Source organism: Bicyclus anynana, chromosome 20, assembly GCF_947172395.1.
Source record: "Bicyclus anynana chromosome 20, ilBicAnyn1.1, whole genome shotgun sequence".
Taxonomy (NCBI): domain Eukaryota; kingdom Metazoa; phylum Arthropoda; class Insecta; order Lepidoptera; family Nymphalidae; genus Bicyclus; species Bicyclus anynana.
In genome coordinates, this window is record NC_069102.1 from 3,974,759 (window position 1) to 3,987,780 (window position 13,022).

General features: G+C 35.0%; 1 protein-coding gene across 1 annotated transcript in view; it reads right to left on the reverse strand.

Moving 5' to 3' along the window:
• Nucleotides 1-13,022, reverse strand: part of LOC112056011 (uncharacterized) — a 282,580-nt gene that overhangs the window by 64,514 nt on the left and 205,044 nt on the right. The window lies entirely within an intron of this gene.

The window sequence follows — 13,022 nt, forward strand, 5'->3', positions numbered from 1 at the left end:
AGTCATGTTGTGCTGACATGCGACTAACGACAATCTCGTGAAGAGATATCTCTTTAGACAAATTTCAACTAATGGCGGCGCAACCGGAAATACAGCTATCTTAGCGTTAGGACGAAAGAGATGACTGGGATGACTTTTTTTTTATTCTCTACAAGTTACTTGACCCTTGACTACAATCTCTCCAGATGGTAAGTGATGATGCAATCTTAGAGAGAAGCGGGCTAACTTGTTAGGAGTAGAATGAAAATCCACACCCCTTTCTACACCTTCCTTTTCCTTAAGTTTTCCTAAACCGAAGGTTGCCTGGAAGAAATCGCTACTTAGCGATAAGGCCGCCTTTTGTATGCTGATCTCTTCTTAATTTGTTTTTTATTTCACTTGTTTTTGTCTTTGTGGTGTGCAAATAAAGTATATTTATCTTTATCTTTACACGTCGTCGTACCGGAACGCTAAATTGCTTGCCGGTACTTAATTGTCGGTAGGGTGGTAACTAACAGCGGCCGAAGCCTCCCACAAGCTAGACCGCCGCCATTTTGTCTATTTCTCTTTAATTGGTCGCATGGGGTCTGTAAGTAGGTAGTAGTTTATATAAAGTTTAACTAGTACCTAACTCGTGGGAACTTCTAATGATTGTAGTATATGGTACTCGTAAGTAATAGTTACTTGTAAAAGCGTTCTACCGATCAGTATTGGACTTATTATAAATAATATTTGAAGTGCACAGTAAACCGTGAGCTTAACTTTGAATAAGGTCTCCGATCGCATTAAAACTTTTCACTTTTGGCATCGGCTTGCAGAATTCGAAATTTCGTACAAAGTTATTGACGATATTGGGGTACATGAAATAAATTATATATAAATTTTTAATGATGCTTATAGGGCGATATTAAACAGCGCATTTCTCATAATTTAGGAAATATATTAAAGCATACATTACATTCTAAATCTGTCATGTTACAACCACATTGTAGTGTTGAAGAATTCGCATATTCACATTTACTAACTAAAGTGTTTTTCAGATAGCATTCGTACGGTGACAGTTCCCTTATGACGTTCATAATACGTACTATTATCGTGAATCGCGGCAAACTTTCAAGAGTGAAATAAACTGTCAAACACTATACTGGATCAAGGATCGGATACAGATGGCAGTGATTCTTGTGAGGTTTACTCGCCCTGACCACCGGTTGCTTGGGTACTCAAATGCCCCGCAAATGGGAATTTATTATACATTGAAGTAGTGTTTTGTATTTTAATAACATTGTGAGAATTGGACAAAGAAATAAATGAGGGAATTAAAAATGCGGGGGCACTATTCATTTTAACAAATCTGGATCGTATCCTGGTGTATATAAGCTCCATATATTTTTATTTTTTACAGGTTAGCCCTTGACTACAATCTCACTTGATGATGATGATTAAGTGATGATGGATGGAAGATGGAAGCGGGCTTACTTGTTAGGAGGAGGATGAAAATCCACACCCCTTTCGGTTTCTACAGGACATCGTGCCGAATGCCGAAACAATAAATTGCTTGGCGGTACGTTTTTTCGGTAAGGTGGTAACTAGCCACGGCCAAAGCCTCCCACTAGCCAGACTTGGACCAATTAAGAGAACCTCAATCGGCCCAGCCGGGGATCGAACCCAGGACCTTCGTCTTTATATACACCGCGCATACCACCGCGCCACGGAGGCCGTCAAAACCTACTTAGTGGTGTGTATAAGCTCCATTAGAGCATCAATAGCTCAACGGTAAGATCGGTCGGACTCATCACCGAGGGGTGGTGGTTCGATCCCCGCCCCGTTGGTCTATTGTCGTGTCGTCGTGCACTCCTAATACACTCTTTCCCGACTAGTTGGAGAGGAATGGGAATATTGGTCATATTAAAAAAATAGATATGGCAAATATTCTTTAAAAAAACGCCACGATGGCCGTCCATATACCCTCTTCTATAAAGACGGAGGCCTCACTTTATGGGGGGCAGTTAAAATAGTTCAAGATCGTGTTATTTTAGTCGCAAAGTTCTTCAATTTTTATTGCCAGTCAATACATTCGCGGCGGTGAGAGATAAATGATTTTAAACAAATCTGTGCCGATGGAAGTTTTATCGTGAGAAAAGTAACAGCGGCGCGAAAAATACATTTCTATTCGGTTTAGAATTTCATAACGTGTTTTAGTTTAAAAGAAATATAGTTCTATTGAAAAACAAACGTCGAACGATCTCGCTTGAACTGATTTTTTTTCATTGGATCACAATCATGAAATAGTAATTCAGATAATAGAACTGACTAAATAGAAATTTAGTCAGTTAAATACATAAAAATTAAAACATGCACTTTTTTTATTTGACCACAGCATTCTTAATTATAATTATAATTAATAACACATAAATAAACACATCACACTTCACACTAATCACACTAATATATAAATGCGGAAGTTTGTATGTTTGTTCTGAAATGAAAATAGATTTTACTCTGGATTAACACATATACCACTTTTCATCACAGAAAAATCCAAGGTTCCCGCGGGATTTGTGAAAAACTGAATTCCACGACGAAGTCGCGGGTTCGCTAGTAAGAAATAAAAATTACTTCATTATCCAATCAATCTTAACTTGATGGTTTTTAATTAATTTTTATGATTTTAATTTCAAGGTCGAACATTAAATAAGTCTCTCTGAGGCGAGGCTCCAAGTATGAGCTCAAAGAAGTACAATATATGTCAGCATTACAATTTCAATGATATAAATTAGAATATCTTTTTATTTATTAGAACTTAATTTTATTATAATGTATCCTTGTAGGTATGTACCCAATTGCGTACGCCGGAATTAATATTGGATTTTCACCTGTATAAAGTGAGATTTAGAGATTTTGCCTCCATAAAGCGGGTAGCGTTAGACAAATCGATTCCCATTACGGCTTCACTGAAATCACCGTAACTACAGGCATCTGCCAACTGAGTAACGTGATCATGACTCAATTTAGAATTAACATTGTTCGCTGAAGCGATTCAATTAGATACCAAATACGCAGAATCTTAATTATATGCACAATCATTATCACTATCACAATCATCATCACTATCACAATCATTATAACCATCACAATCATTATAACTATCACAATTATTATAATTATCACAATCATTATAACCATCACAATCGATATAACCATCACAATCGTTATAACCATCACAATCATTATAACCATCACAATCATTATAATTATCACAATCACAATAACCATCACAATCATAATAACCATCACAATCATTATAACCATCACAATCATCATCACTATCACAATCATTATAACCATCACAATCATTATAACCGTCACAATCACCATGACCATCATAATCATTATAACCATCTCAATCATTATAACCATCACAATCATTATAACCATCACAATCATCATCACCATCACAATTATCATCATCAGCATCAGCTTCTTTCAATGACCTTTTGCAATTCTATGCTTATCTGCTTGCTTTTAAGGTTGCACTTGGAACCTTAGACCAATCAAGCTGGTCCATTCTTTTTAACAACTGATTCTCTTAAGGATCATTATTAGATGTTATTAATAACGACTTGGTCCGAAATACATCGATATCAATTAATAAAAGTTAAGGTTAATTTAATTTTTCATTCCAATTTTCCAAACGTCAAAACCACTGCCGTCCTTTTTGTGACGTCACTAACATACTTGATGAACTAAACGTCAAACTAATTGATAACTAATAAAAAAAACGCTCCGTTTGTAAGGGATTTATTATAGTTACGTCATGAAACAGTTAAATAGACCGTCATGACCGACAAGCGTTTTGGCCCGTATTGTCAAAAACATATTTAAAAACTAAATTTTTTATGTAATCATGTTTAAAAAAATATGATTTTTTTTTTCAATTTAGTAGAACGATAATGAACAATTTAAGAACATTTAAAAAAAAGTGTCGACTAAAGATCTTTGTCGGCTGGTAATAATGTAGAACGCCTTTGAGCAAACAGGAAGTCAAACTTAGAACATCCGCCATTTCTTGGGGTAACAAATTTTATTACATTAATTAAGAGTTTCTCTTGCGTTTATGCCTTCATTTATATCCATCATTCTAATTTCTTATTTAACCTCTGCTGTCTAACGTTTTTAAGCACAATTAGGTATAATATGTGCGTGTATGGTTTATATTCATGTCATGATAGCCCAGTGGATATGACCTTTGCTTCCGATTTAATTATGATAAATTCCCTAATTATGAGTGTGTCAAGTCTGCCAATCTGCATTGGCCGAGCGTGGTGGACTATTGGCCTAACCCCTCTATATCGTATAAAACACAATTCACAGCAATTTATCTTATTGCTGTAAGTCGGTGGAGTTTCCTCGTCGGTGTTTTGGCTCCATTATCAGATCCCAGATAAGATAGTTAATTAAATAGTAAACAAACACACTAGTCACCTATAATTTTTGAAAGTTCCCCTCGTGACCATGGGACCACAATGGGATATACCTTTTTAAACAAAGAAAGAATTTTCCAAATCGGTTAAGACGTCTTCGAGTAACAAAGAAAAAGACGGACATGGCGAAACTATAACGGTTCCTTGTGAACTGCGGAACCCTAAAAAAACCAATCAACTTGAGTATCTTTGAAGTCGGTTAAAAACTAGTACGTTCTGTAAAATTTTATTTATATTTTATAGCATAAAATATTTTGTACTGGCAATATCTAAAAGGTGTGCTGCGTTATAGCGTCAAGTCACTTCAACTGATCCGGAATTTACATCAGAACGCTATTATCCGCTTCCGCGTCTTATAGCAAGGGAGATGGAAAATTCAAACATAAAAATAATACTAGTATACAAGTAGCTATATCTTATCTTATAAATATCTTGTAGTTAAGTAGTTGCGCGTATTCACGCTATGAATTCTTTATTGCTTGTTCGAATTCTATCCCTCATGAGTCGTGATAGTCTAGTGGATATAGGAATGAATAATTTTGTGATACATATATAGTTTGACGTTTTATATTGAATAGATAGCGAAATGGGAGTAGAAAACCACTTTTTTGTATTGTTCTTCTTTATTTTTATTTCCCCCTCATATCATTAAACTTTAGTTATGAATGACCTTTAATCCCTAGATGAATACTTAGTTATTTACTCTATGGTTTCACGCACGCGCTTTTGTTATAGAAGATATTAAGGAACTCTCTATGTCTGAATACAAATGTACAGATACTTTGTCGCTTTGTCAGCCGTTTTCTCTTATTTGGCTGACGCACTTCCGTGCGTCTCAATTATCTAAACTTGACTTATTATACAAAATAGACTCGCGATCCATATACAGAGTGTTGGGGAGTATATCCCATAACTCTGGGCTTATATTCTATACCAAAAAATAATTCAAAATGATCAAGAAACATACCTATGTTCTAAAATTAATATTTTCGGAGTAAATAATATTTCTTTCGTAAATATGTCTTTGAATGTGTCCCTTATACATAATTATGATGTTGCCAATTTTTACGTATTTTAAAATGCAAGACGTGTGTATGTAACACACGTCTTTATCTAGGATAGCCGAAATTATTTTAAATTACTTTGTATGAAAACATTAAAAAAAAATTTAGTTTAAAAAATATTAGTTATGCAGTTCGGCTCCTATAAGTGGACTCGTTAACACCTTGAAGTTATGGGAGATTCTCCCGAGCACCCTGTATACGATACCCTGTATTATAGCAGGCTACATGCAAAATCGTTCCCTGGTAAACGTCTGTATTTCGCTGACGATTCACTGAGGTAAAACCGATGAGCTAGACGGCGAGACAATAACCGATCGAAAGCATAATCACAGATAGTTCCCTTTTCTCGCTCATCCCGCAGTCTATTCAAATTCGACACAAATAAACGCTAAATTTGCATAAAATGGTTTTCAGATTTTTTATTTAGTAAAAGTGTTTGGTTGGACCTATTAAAGCTATCGTCATTATCAACCCATATTCGGCAAACTGCTGAGCTCAAGTCTCCTCTCAGAATGAGAGGGGTTAGGCCAATAGTCCACCACGCTGGCCCAAAGCGTATTGGCAGACTTCACACACGCAAATAATTAAGAAAATTCTCTGACATGCAGATTTCCTCACGATGTTTAACGTTTTCCTTTAATGTTTGAGACATATTTAATTTCTTAAAATGCACACAACTGAAAAGTTGGAGGTGCATACCCCGGACCGGATTCGAACCTACACCCTCCGGAATCGGATGCAGAGGTGATATCCATTGGGCTATCGCGTCTCTATTAAGGCTATGATATACTCTCTATACAACTCGCAAAATGTTGTAAAAAAAATTCGGATTTATTAACTTCTTTCTCTTCTAAAAAGCTACTCTGTAAGGTTTTAAGAACTTACGTCATTAGTTTTTCCAAAAAATAAAAGTTCATAAAATCCCTGTCGCTAAATTAAACTATTCATTCCTAACTTCGTAAATACCTAGTTATCCTTTAACATTCGTGTAGATTTGTTGAATCGTCAAAAATTTTATTGGAGTCATGATAATATCGGTTTTCACTCTCTGGTTATAAATAAAAAAATACTAAAATAGATTACTGGCGAATCGATCCTCCAAATCTTAATTGAAAACGAATTGATTTTATTGTGGAGCTTTCATTGTTCTGATATATTATATTTTTGTTGAAAATAATTGGAAAATATAATAGAAAATAGGAAAGAAAGCTCATTAATTCGAGTAATTTTATTTCTTCAAGTAATTCACACGCAGATGGATAGAGTGGATTTTTGTAGAACAGGTTAGATTTACCATCTAGCGTACGATTTTGAGCAGGCTACTCGTAATTCACATATTTTAGATGACACGAAATTGAGATTCTATGTAACAAATGTCATCCGGTGCCTTTTGACAACCCTTCGTGGATATCATACAGATGACATTTCTCAATTGATTTGATGTTTATTTTAATAGGTTGTTAATTAAGACGAAATTAGTAAATGGCCAGCTGGATAAAATTTTTTATTCATGATTATATTGTTCAATCTTCACACTAATATTATAAAGGCGAAAGTTTATGTGTAAGTGTGTAAGTATGTTTGTTCCTCTTTTACGCTGCGGCTACTGAAGCGATTTGGCTTAAATTTGGAATGGAAATAGATTTTACTCTGGTTTAACACATAGGCTACTTTCATCACGGAAAAATGCATGGTTCCCGCGGGATTTGTGAAAAACTGAATTCCACGCGGACGAAGTCGCGGGCGTCCGCTAGTTGTTTATATGACATTCATGGCGAGACGGACAAAATTTTGAACGTAGACTTTTCTTGTCCGATAACAAATATGATACCTCCTGAAAAATACCACTTGCTTTTAAATATCTTTCTTTATCTATTCTGCAAAAATCTGCTGTGAGGTATTTTTTTATTTTAAATGATTTTATAAAATAAAAAAAAATAAACGGCGCCTCGCATGAGGTTTAGTAGACCCACACCACGTTTCTCCATTGTGGAGTGACGAGCTAAGGATAATGTTTGATTCTGTAATGATTTCTACGAGATGTTAAGGACTGAGACCGACCTCTAACGTGCTCTCCGAGGCACAGAGGTCTAACACAACCAACTTCCCAACTTTAAGCTACTACTAAAGAACCGGCCAATTGCGTGTCGGGCCAAGCACAGTGTAGGGTTCCGTTGATTAAGTTAAGCAATATGTATGTGTTCCTTATACACAATGTAATACACAAAAATCCGGACGTACGGATGGACTGGTAGACCATGGCGTAACTGCAAGGCTTCCTTGTGAACTACGGAACCCTAAAAATTTGAAGAAACATCGATAGCTGATTATTTCATAACCCGACTCAAGACTCGAAAAAATGACTTCCAAAGTCACAAACAAAAAGTCACAAGTTAGCGTCAGTTCAAGTAAATTTCATGAAATTACGTCGCAATATTAGATAAAAACCCATTGTTTACAACGAATAAAGGATTTACAACAGCTCAAACTGATTCTGGAATGACTTTTAATTGAAACATAAACTGGCAGGAAACTCGATGAAATTCAAAGAGTGAAACAGTTGGGTTCACGTTTTGCTATTATATGTACGAAAAGTTGGCTGAAATGTAAAAGCTGCAGCTATATTTTCCATTTTCTCTACTGAATTTCAGCAATTTGCAACAGTACTGCGTACTTCGATGGACATAAATGTAATAAAAGCACAAAGAGACACTTTACATAAATGTTTTTTTTTATTTTTATGTGGGATACAACGAATTCGTAATAAATATAATATTTTCCTTTAATTTCATTTATTGTTTAGGCAATACCATCTTACATTTTATAATTTATTATATACATGTCATGGCATTACATACATGTTTATTACATAATACAAGACAGGATGCCCAGTTTGGGCGTAGCCTTATTTGTCAAGTGAGTGGCAGGGAGTGCAGAGAGGGTTTTCATTTGACATATTAGACGACTAAATAACTGTTGAGGGTATATAATAGTACATTATGATATAAATACGGTATGTTGAAAATTACAGCTAAGGCGATATTGCTTATAGTAAGGAAGCAGATGCTGTAATTATCAAACAGCACGTCAAATAAGTCATATATTTGCGAGGAAACACACTTTCTGAAAATGAATTTGCATCTTTGCCTATTTTCTTTACGATGACATTTTGATACGCTTGTCATTTTTGCACAGATAGCGAAGTGCAAAGTTCACCAAGTTTTAGGAAAATTCACCAAAAACAGCCAGTCAGCTAATAAAGTAACCTATGCAATGTATCAATGTGAATATTTTATATCATTTATTTCTTATCCCAATTAAATAGTAGATGAGGGTACTATCTAATCTCTCACATCTATGAGTAAATAAATGAATATTTCTTTATAAATTAACTTCCTTTTCTCTCATTTATTTTTATTAATATAAAAATATAATACAAATCACTATTAAAATTTATAAAAAAAATAAACCCTCCCGGTGCGGGACATTTGAGTGCCTAAGCAAACGGTGGTCAGGGCTCCAGAGTGAGAAACCTCCTCACAATACGCGCTGTCTCAAGAATCACTGCCTTCTGTATCCGACTCTTGATCCAACAGTTGAGTGAAAGCTTCCTAAGATATTGGTCGAAGCTTTTCGCTATAAGACCATTGATTGAAACAACTATCGGAACAATAACAGTTGAGTCAACATTCCACATGGCGGTAATCTCGTGACCGAGGTCCAAGTATTTTGATACTTTTTCTTTTTCGGCTTTAACCAAATTATCGTCATGTGGAACAGTAATTAATATCAACAATTATTGCACGGCGCAAAATAACAATAACAAAAGCTAAGTAGACAAATGAGATGAATAAAATCAACGACATATTGTGTCAACTTGTCCGCAATACACATAGAACCGCTAATATCCGATGACATTAATTATCCCATAGTACCGATCTACCCTTAATGGATTACACATTCTGCGAAATGAATTTTGTGACGCTCTTACTAAAAATTTACGACTGTGTTCTATAAAATAATATTTAACTCAAGTACTATTAGTTATGAAAATACTTTATTCAATGGACCAAAGAGAAAGCAAATATATTAGTATGTGTAATATAGTAGTTATATTCTCGGACTAATTACGTAAGGACAAGTATTGAACTCAATATCACAAACAAAATTGTCTGTCATTTTTTTGAGGAAAACTAGCTTAGATTATGTATATATCTTATACTAAACTAGAAGTAACTGGCTATTTTTTACATCGTTCAACTCAATGATAATTTTATACTATAGATCGGTTACGTCCCTACAAAATCACCGCAAATGGTGATCCGAATATAGGCTAATGTCTTTAATTCCATTATATATTTATGTATATACAGTTTTTACACTTCCTGAAAACACAACTCGACATTGTAGACGATATTTAGGTTTTATTTTTTGTTTTAAAATCATTGTTGACCACAACTAGCACTGAGTTTACTATAAATTTCCTCTTTTGAGTGCCTTATTTTTCATGCGCAAATATATATTTTTACGGAGCTCTTTAACCGACGAACACGATTACAACTACGAAACATTGGGATATACGAGCTTTTATAATCGCATTAGATCGTTGATCATATACCTACTTTAACAGAAATGTAACGTCAACCGAGGCAGGTTATTATGTAATTAGTCTGAGGTTATATCTGATTCTACATCTACCCTTGTTTATGCCTGAATAATTTTGATGAGAATGAAATATTAATACTTAGAATAATACGGCTTTCATGTTTACTTAGAAACCGTTTCATGTTATTACTATAATATTATCAGTTTGCTGTATGTAACGTAGACTTTTACCCCTAGCACGAGTACCAACGGTAAAGAGTCGATGGTTTTCGAGAAAACACAGTCAGTAAATTCGAGACTAATAGAAATGACGACATGTGTGATGTGGTGTATGTGAAATTATATAGTAACTTCATAATGCAGCTCAATAACGGTATTCTCAATATATTTGTAACTCAATATATTTGTAGAGTGAGTATCAAATCCGTCTCTATCTCTTTCTATCTTGTATCGTGTTTGACTGATAGAGATATAAACAAAACACACACTATTCATATTAGGTATATTTACTCTCAAACTTTGAGACTATAAAAAAATCATTACAGAATAAGACAAAGTGGTCTCATAATGTGGTGGTATACTTCTATTTGTGGTATCTACCAGTCAGATTAACGGTATTTAGGGAAAATTAAAGATATCTAAATTCTTGTTTCATAAAATAAACCTACATTATAAAATTGTATATTTTATCCTCAGGTTTAAGCTATAACTCCATCTAGTATCATAAACATGTATATTAATCTCGTTACGATAAGCTACCAAAGTTTCGAGTTCTGTGATTTCGTATTGGGGGACCATTGTACTCAATGGCTTCACTATCAAAATCATATCGACGAAGTGAACAGGAGGCGAGATATTACCATTCAGAGATTAAGCAGTGAAGCGGAGCATACAAACTGACGATTAGCGATAGGAACAAGTGCTTTTTTGGTTATAAGATAATATTTTACACGCAACTAAACATTATTCGTATATATTCGACTCAGCTAAGCGTGAAGGACTTTGACTAGGTATATTAGGTATACCAAGGAAAAGTTGTTTTTTAAAAACCGCCGAATGAATGCAGCAATGTTACCCAGAACCTGAGATAACGTACAATACTTATGTTAGTCTTTAACCCATTACTTTATGTTTTTTTATATTCTTTACAAGTTAGCCTTTGACTACAGTCTCACCTGATAATAAGTGATTATGCAATCTAAGATGAAAGCGGGCTAACTTAGGAGATGGATGAAAATCCACACCCCTTTCAGTTTTTACACGACATCGTACGTTGATAGGGTGGTAACTAGCCACGGCCGAAGCATTCCTACAGCCTGACCTGGAGCAATTAAGAAAACCTCAATCGGCCCAGCCGGGAATCGAACCTAGGACCTCTTGTACTTCTTGTAAATCCACCGCGCACACCACTGCGCCACGGAAGCCGTCATAACTTTTTGTGTAACTTTGTTCACGTGATCTTCAAGATACTCTTTTAAATACAAAATGATACATTACCTAATATAACATGGTAATTTATCTTGAAGTTGAAAATGAATTTGATTTACAAGTTAGCTGCTTCGGTCGAACAGATGTGAACGAGTATTTTAAACTCAGCAAACTTCACTCTACTGCTTGAAGTAATTTATATTCCTGTTTTAGCTTTTACTATCTATTTAATATAAACAAAATGAAAATGTACCGAGAGTTCGCAGTTTCAGTAAGTAAATGGATGGTTTCTCTCAACGTCAGATGTTATTGCAAATAAATACCAAGAGAAGCAATGCACTTTCTAATCTACGTACATACTATGGTTACTTGGAATGTTTTAAAAATAGGTAAACTTTTTGAGGTTCTCTTTTCGAAATTTCATTTTATCACCTCGAATTTTTGTCGCTCGGTTTGTTAAAATTTTCGAGTTTTTCAAGACACTCGGATAATATTCCAGGCAAATATACCAATTGATTGCACTAATAAGTGTGCACACTTTAATAAAATATTTTAAAGAAAATAAATGTTTATTTTTATTGTTCACTAGCGGACGCCCGCGACTTCGTCCGCGTGAAAGTCTTTGTAAACTTTCAACTACCCCTATCCTACCCTACCCTACCTCTACCCTAGCCTATCCCAACCATACCCCTACCCTACCACTACCCTACCCCTACCACCCTACCCCTACCACCCTACCCCTGCCCTACACTATCCCTACCCTACCCTACTCATTAAGGCTGCACTTCTTTATTTATCCCCCCCCCCCCCCCGCAAGTCGCGTCGAGCATGAAATATTATTCACGCGCGATGGCTTAGCGTATTTCTTGTATAACTTTGGTGTTTCTTTACCGATTTTTATGATTCTTTTTTTATTGAATAGGTAATAATGTTAACTTTTTTAGTTAGGGATGAGTGATGAGTGTTATAAACATAAGAGTTGACAAATATAATTAGAAAGCTCCAAACTGCTAAGCTATCGGAAGTTACACGTGTTATTGTGAGTCAACCATAAAAGATAGACATATATATGTTGTTGTGTTTTTATAGATAATTTTAAGGAAAACATTTCCGTCATACATGATTTCTATGTAGCTTTAACCATTAAGGCTGTACACGCGACGGAAGCTTAAAAAATTGAGTAACTTCTCCCGTTTTCTTAATATTTCTCTTCACTGCTCTGCTCCTATTGATCGTAGCGTAACGAAAAGTATACTATAACCTGCCCAGGAGTATGTAGAATAATTGTACCAAGTTTCGTTAAAATCCGTCCAGTAGTTTTTGTTTCTATAAAGAACATACAGACAGACAGACAGACAGACAGACAAAAATTTTACTAATTGCATTTTTGGCATCAGTATCGATCACTAATCACCCCCTGATAGTTATTTTGGAAATATATTTCATGTACAGAATTGACCTCTCT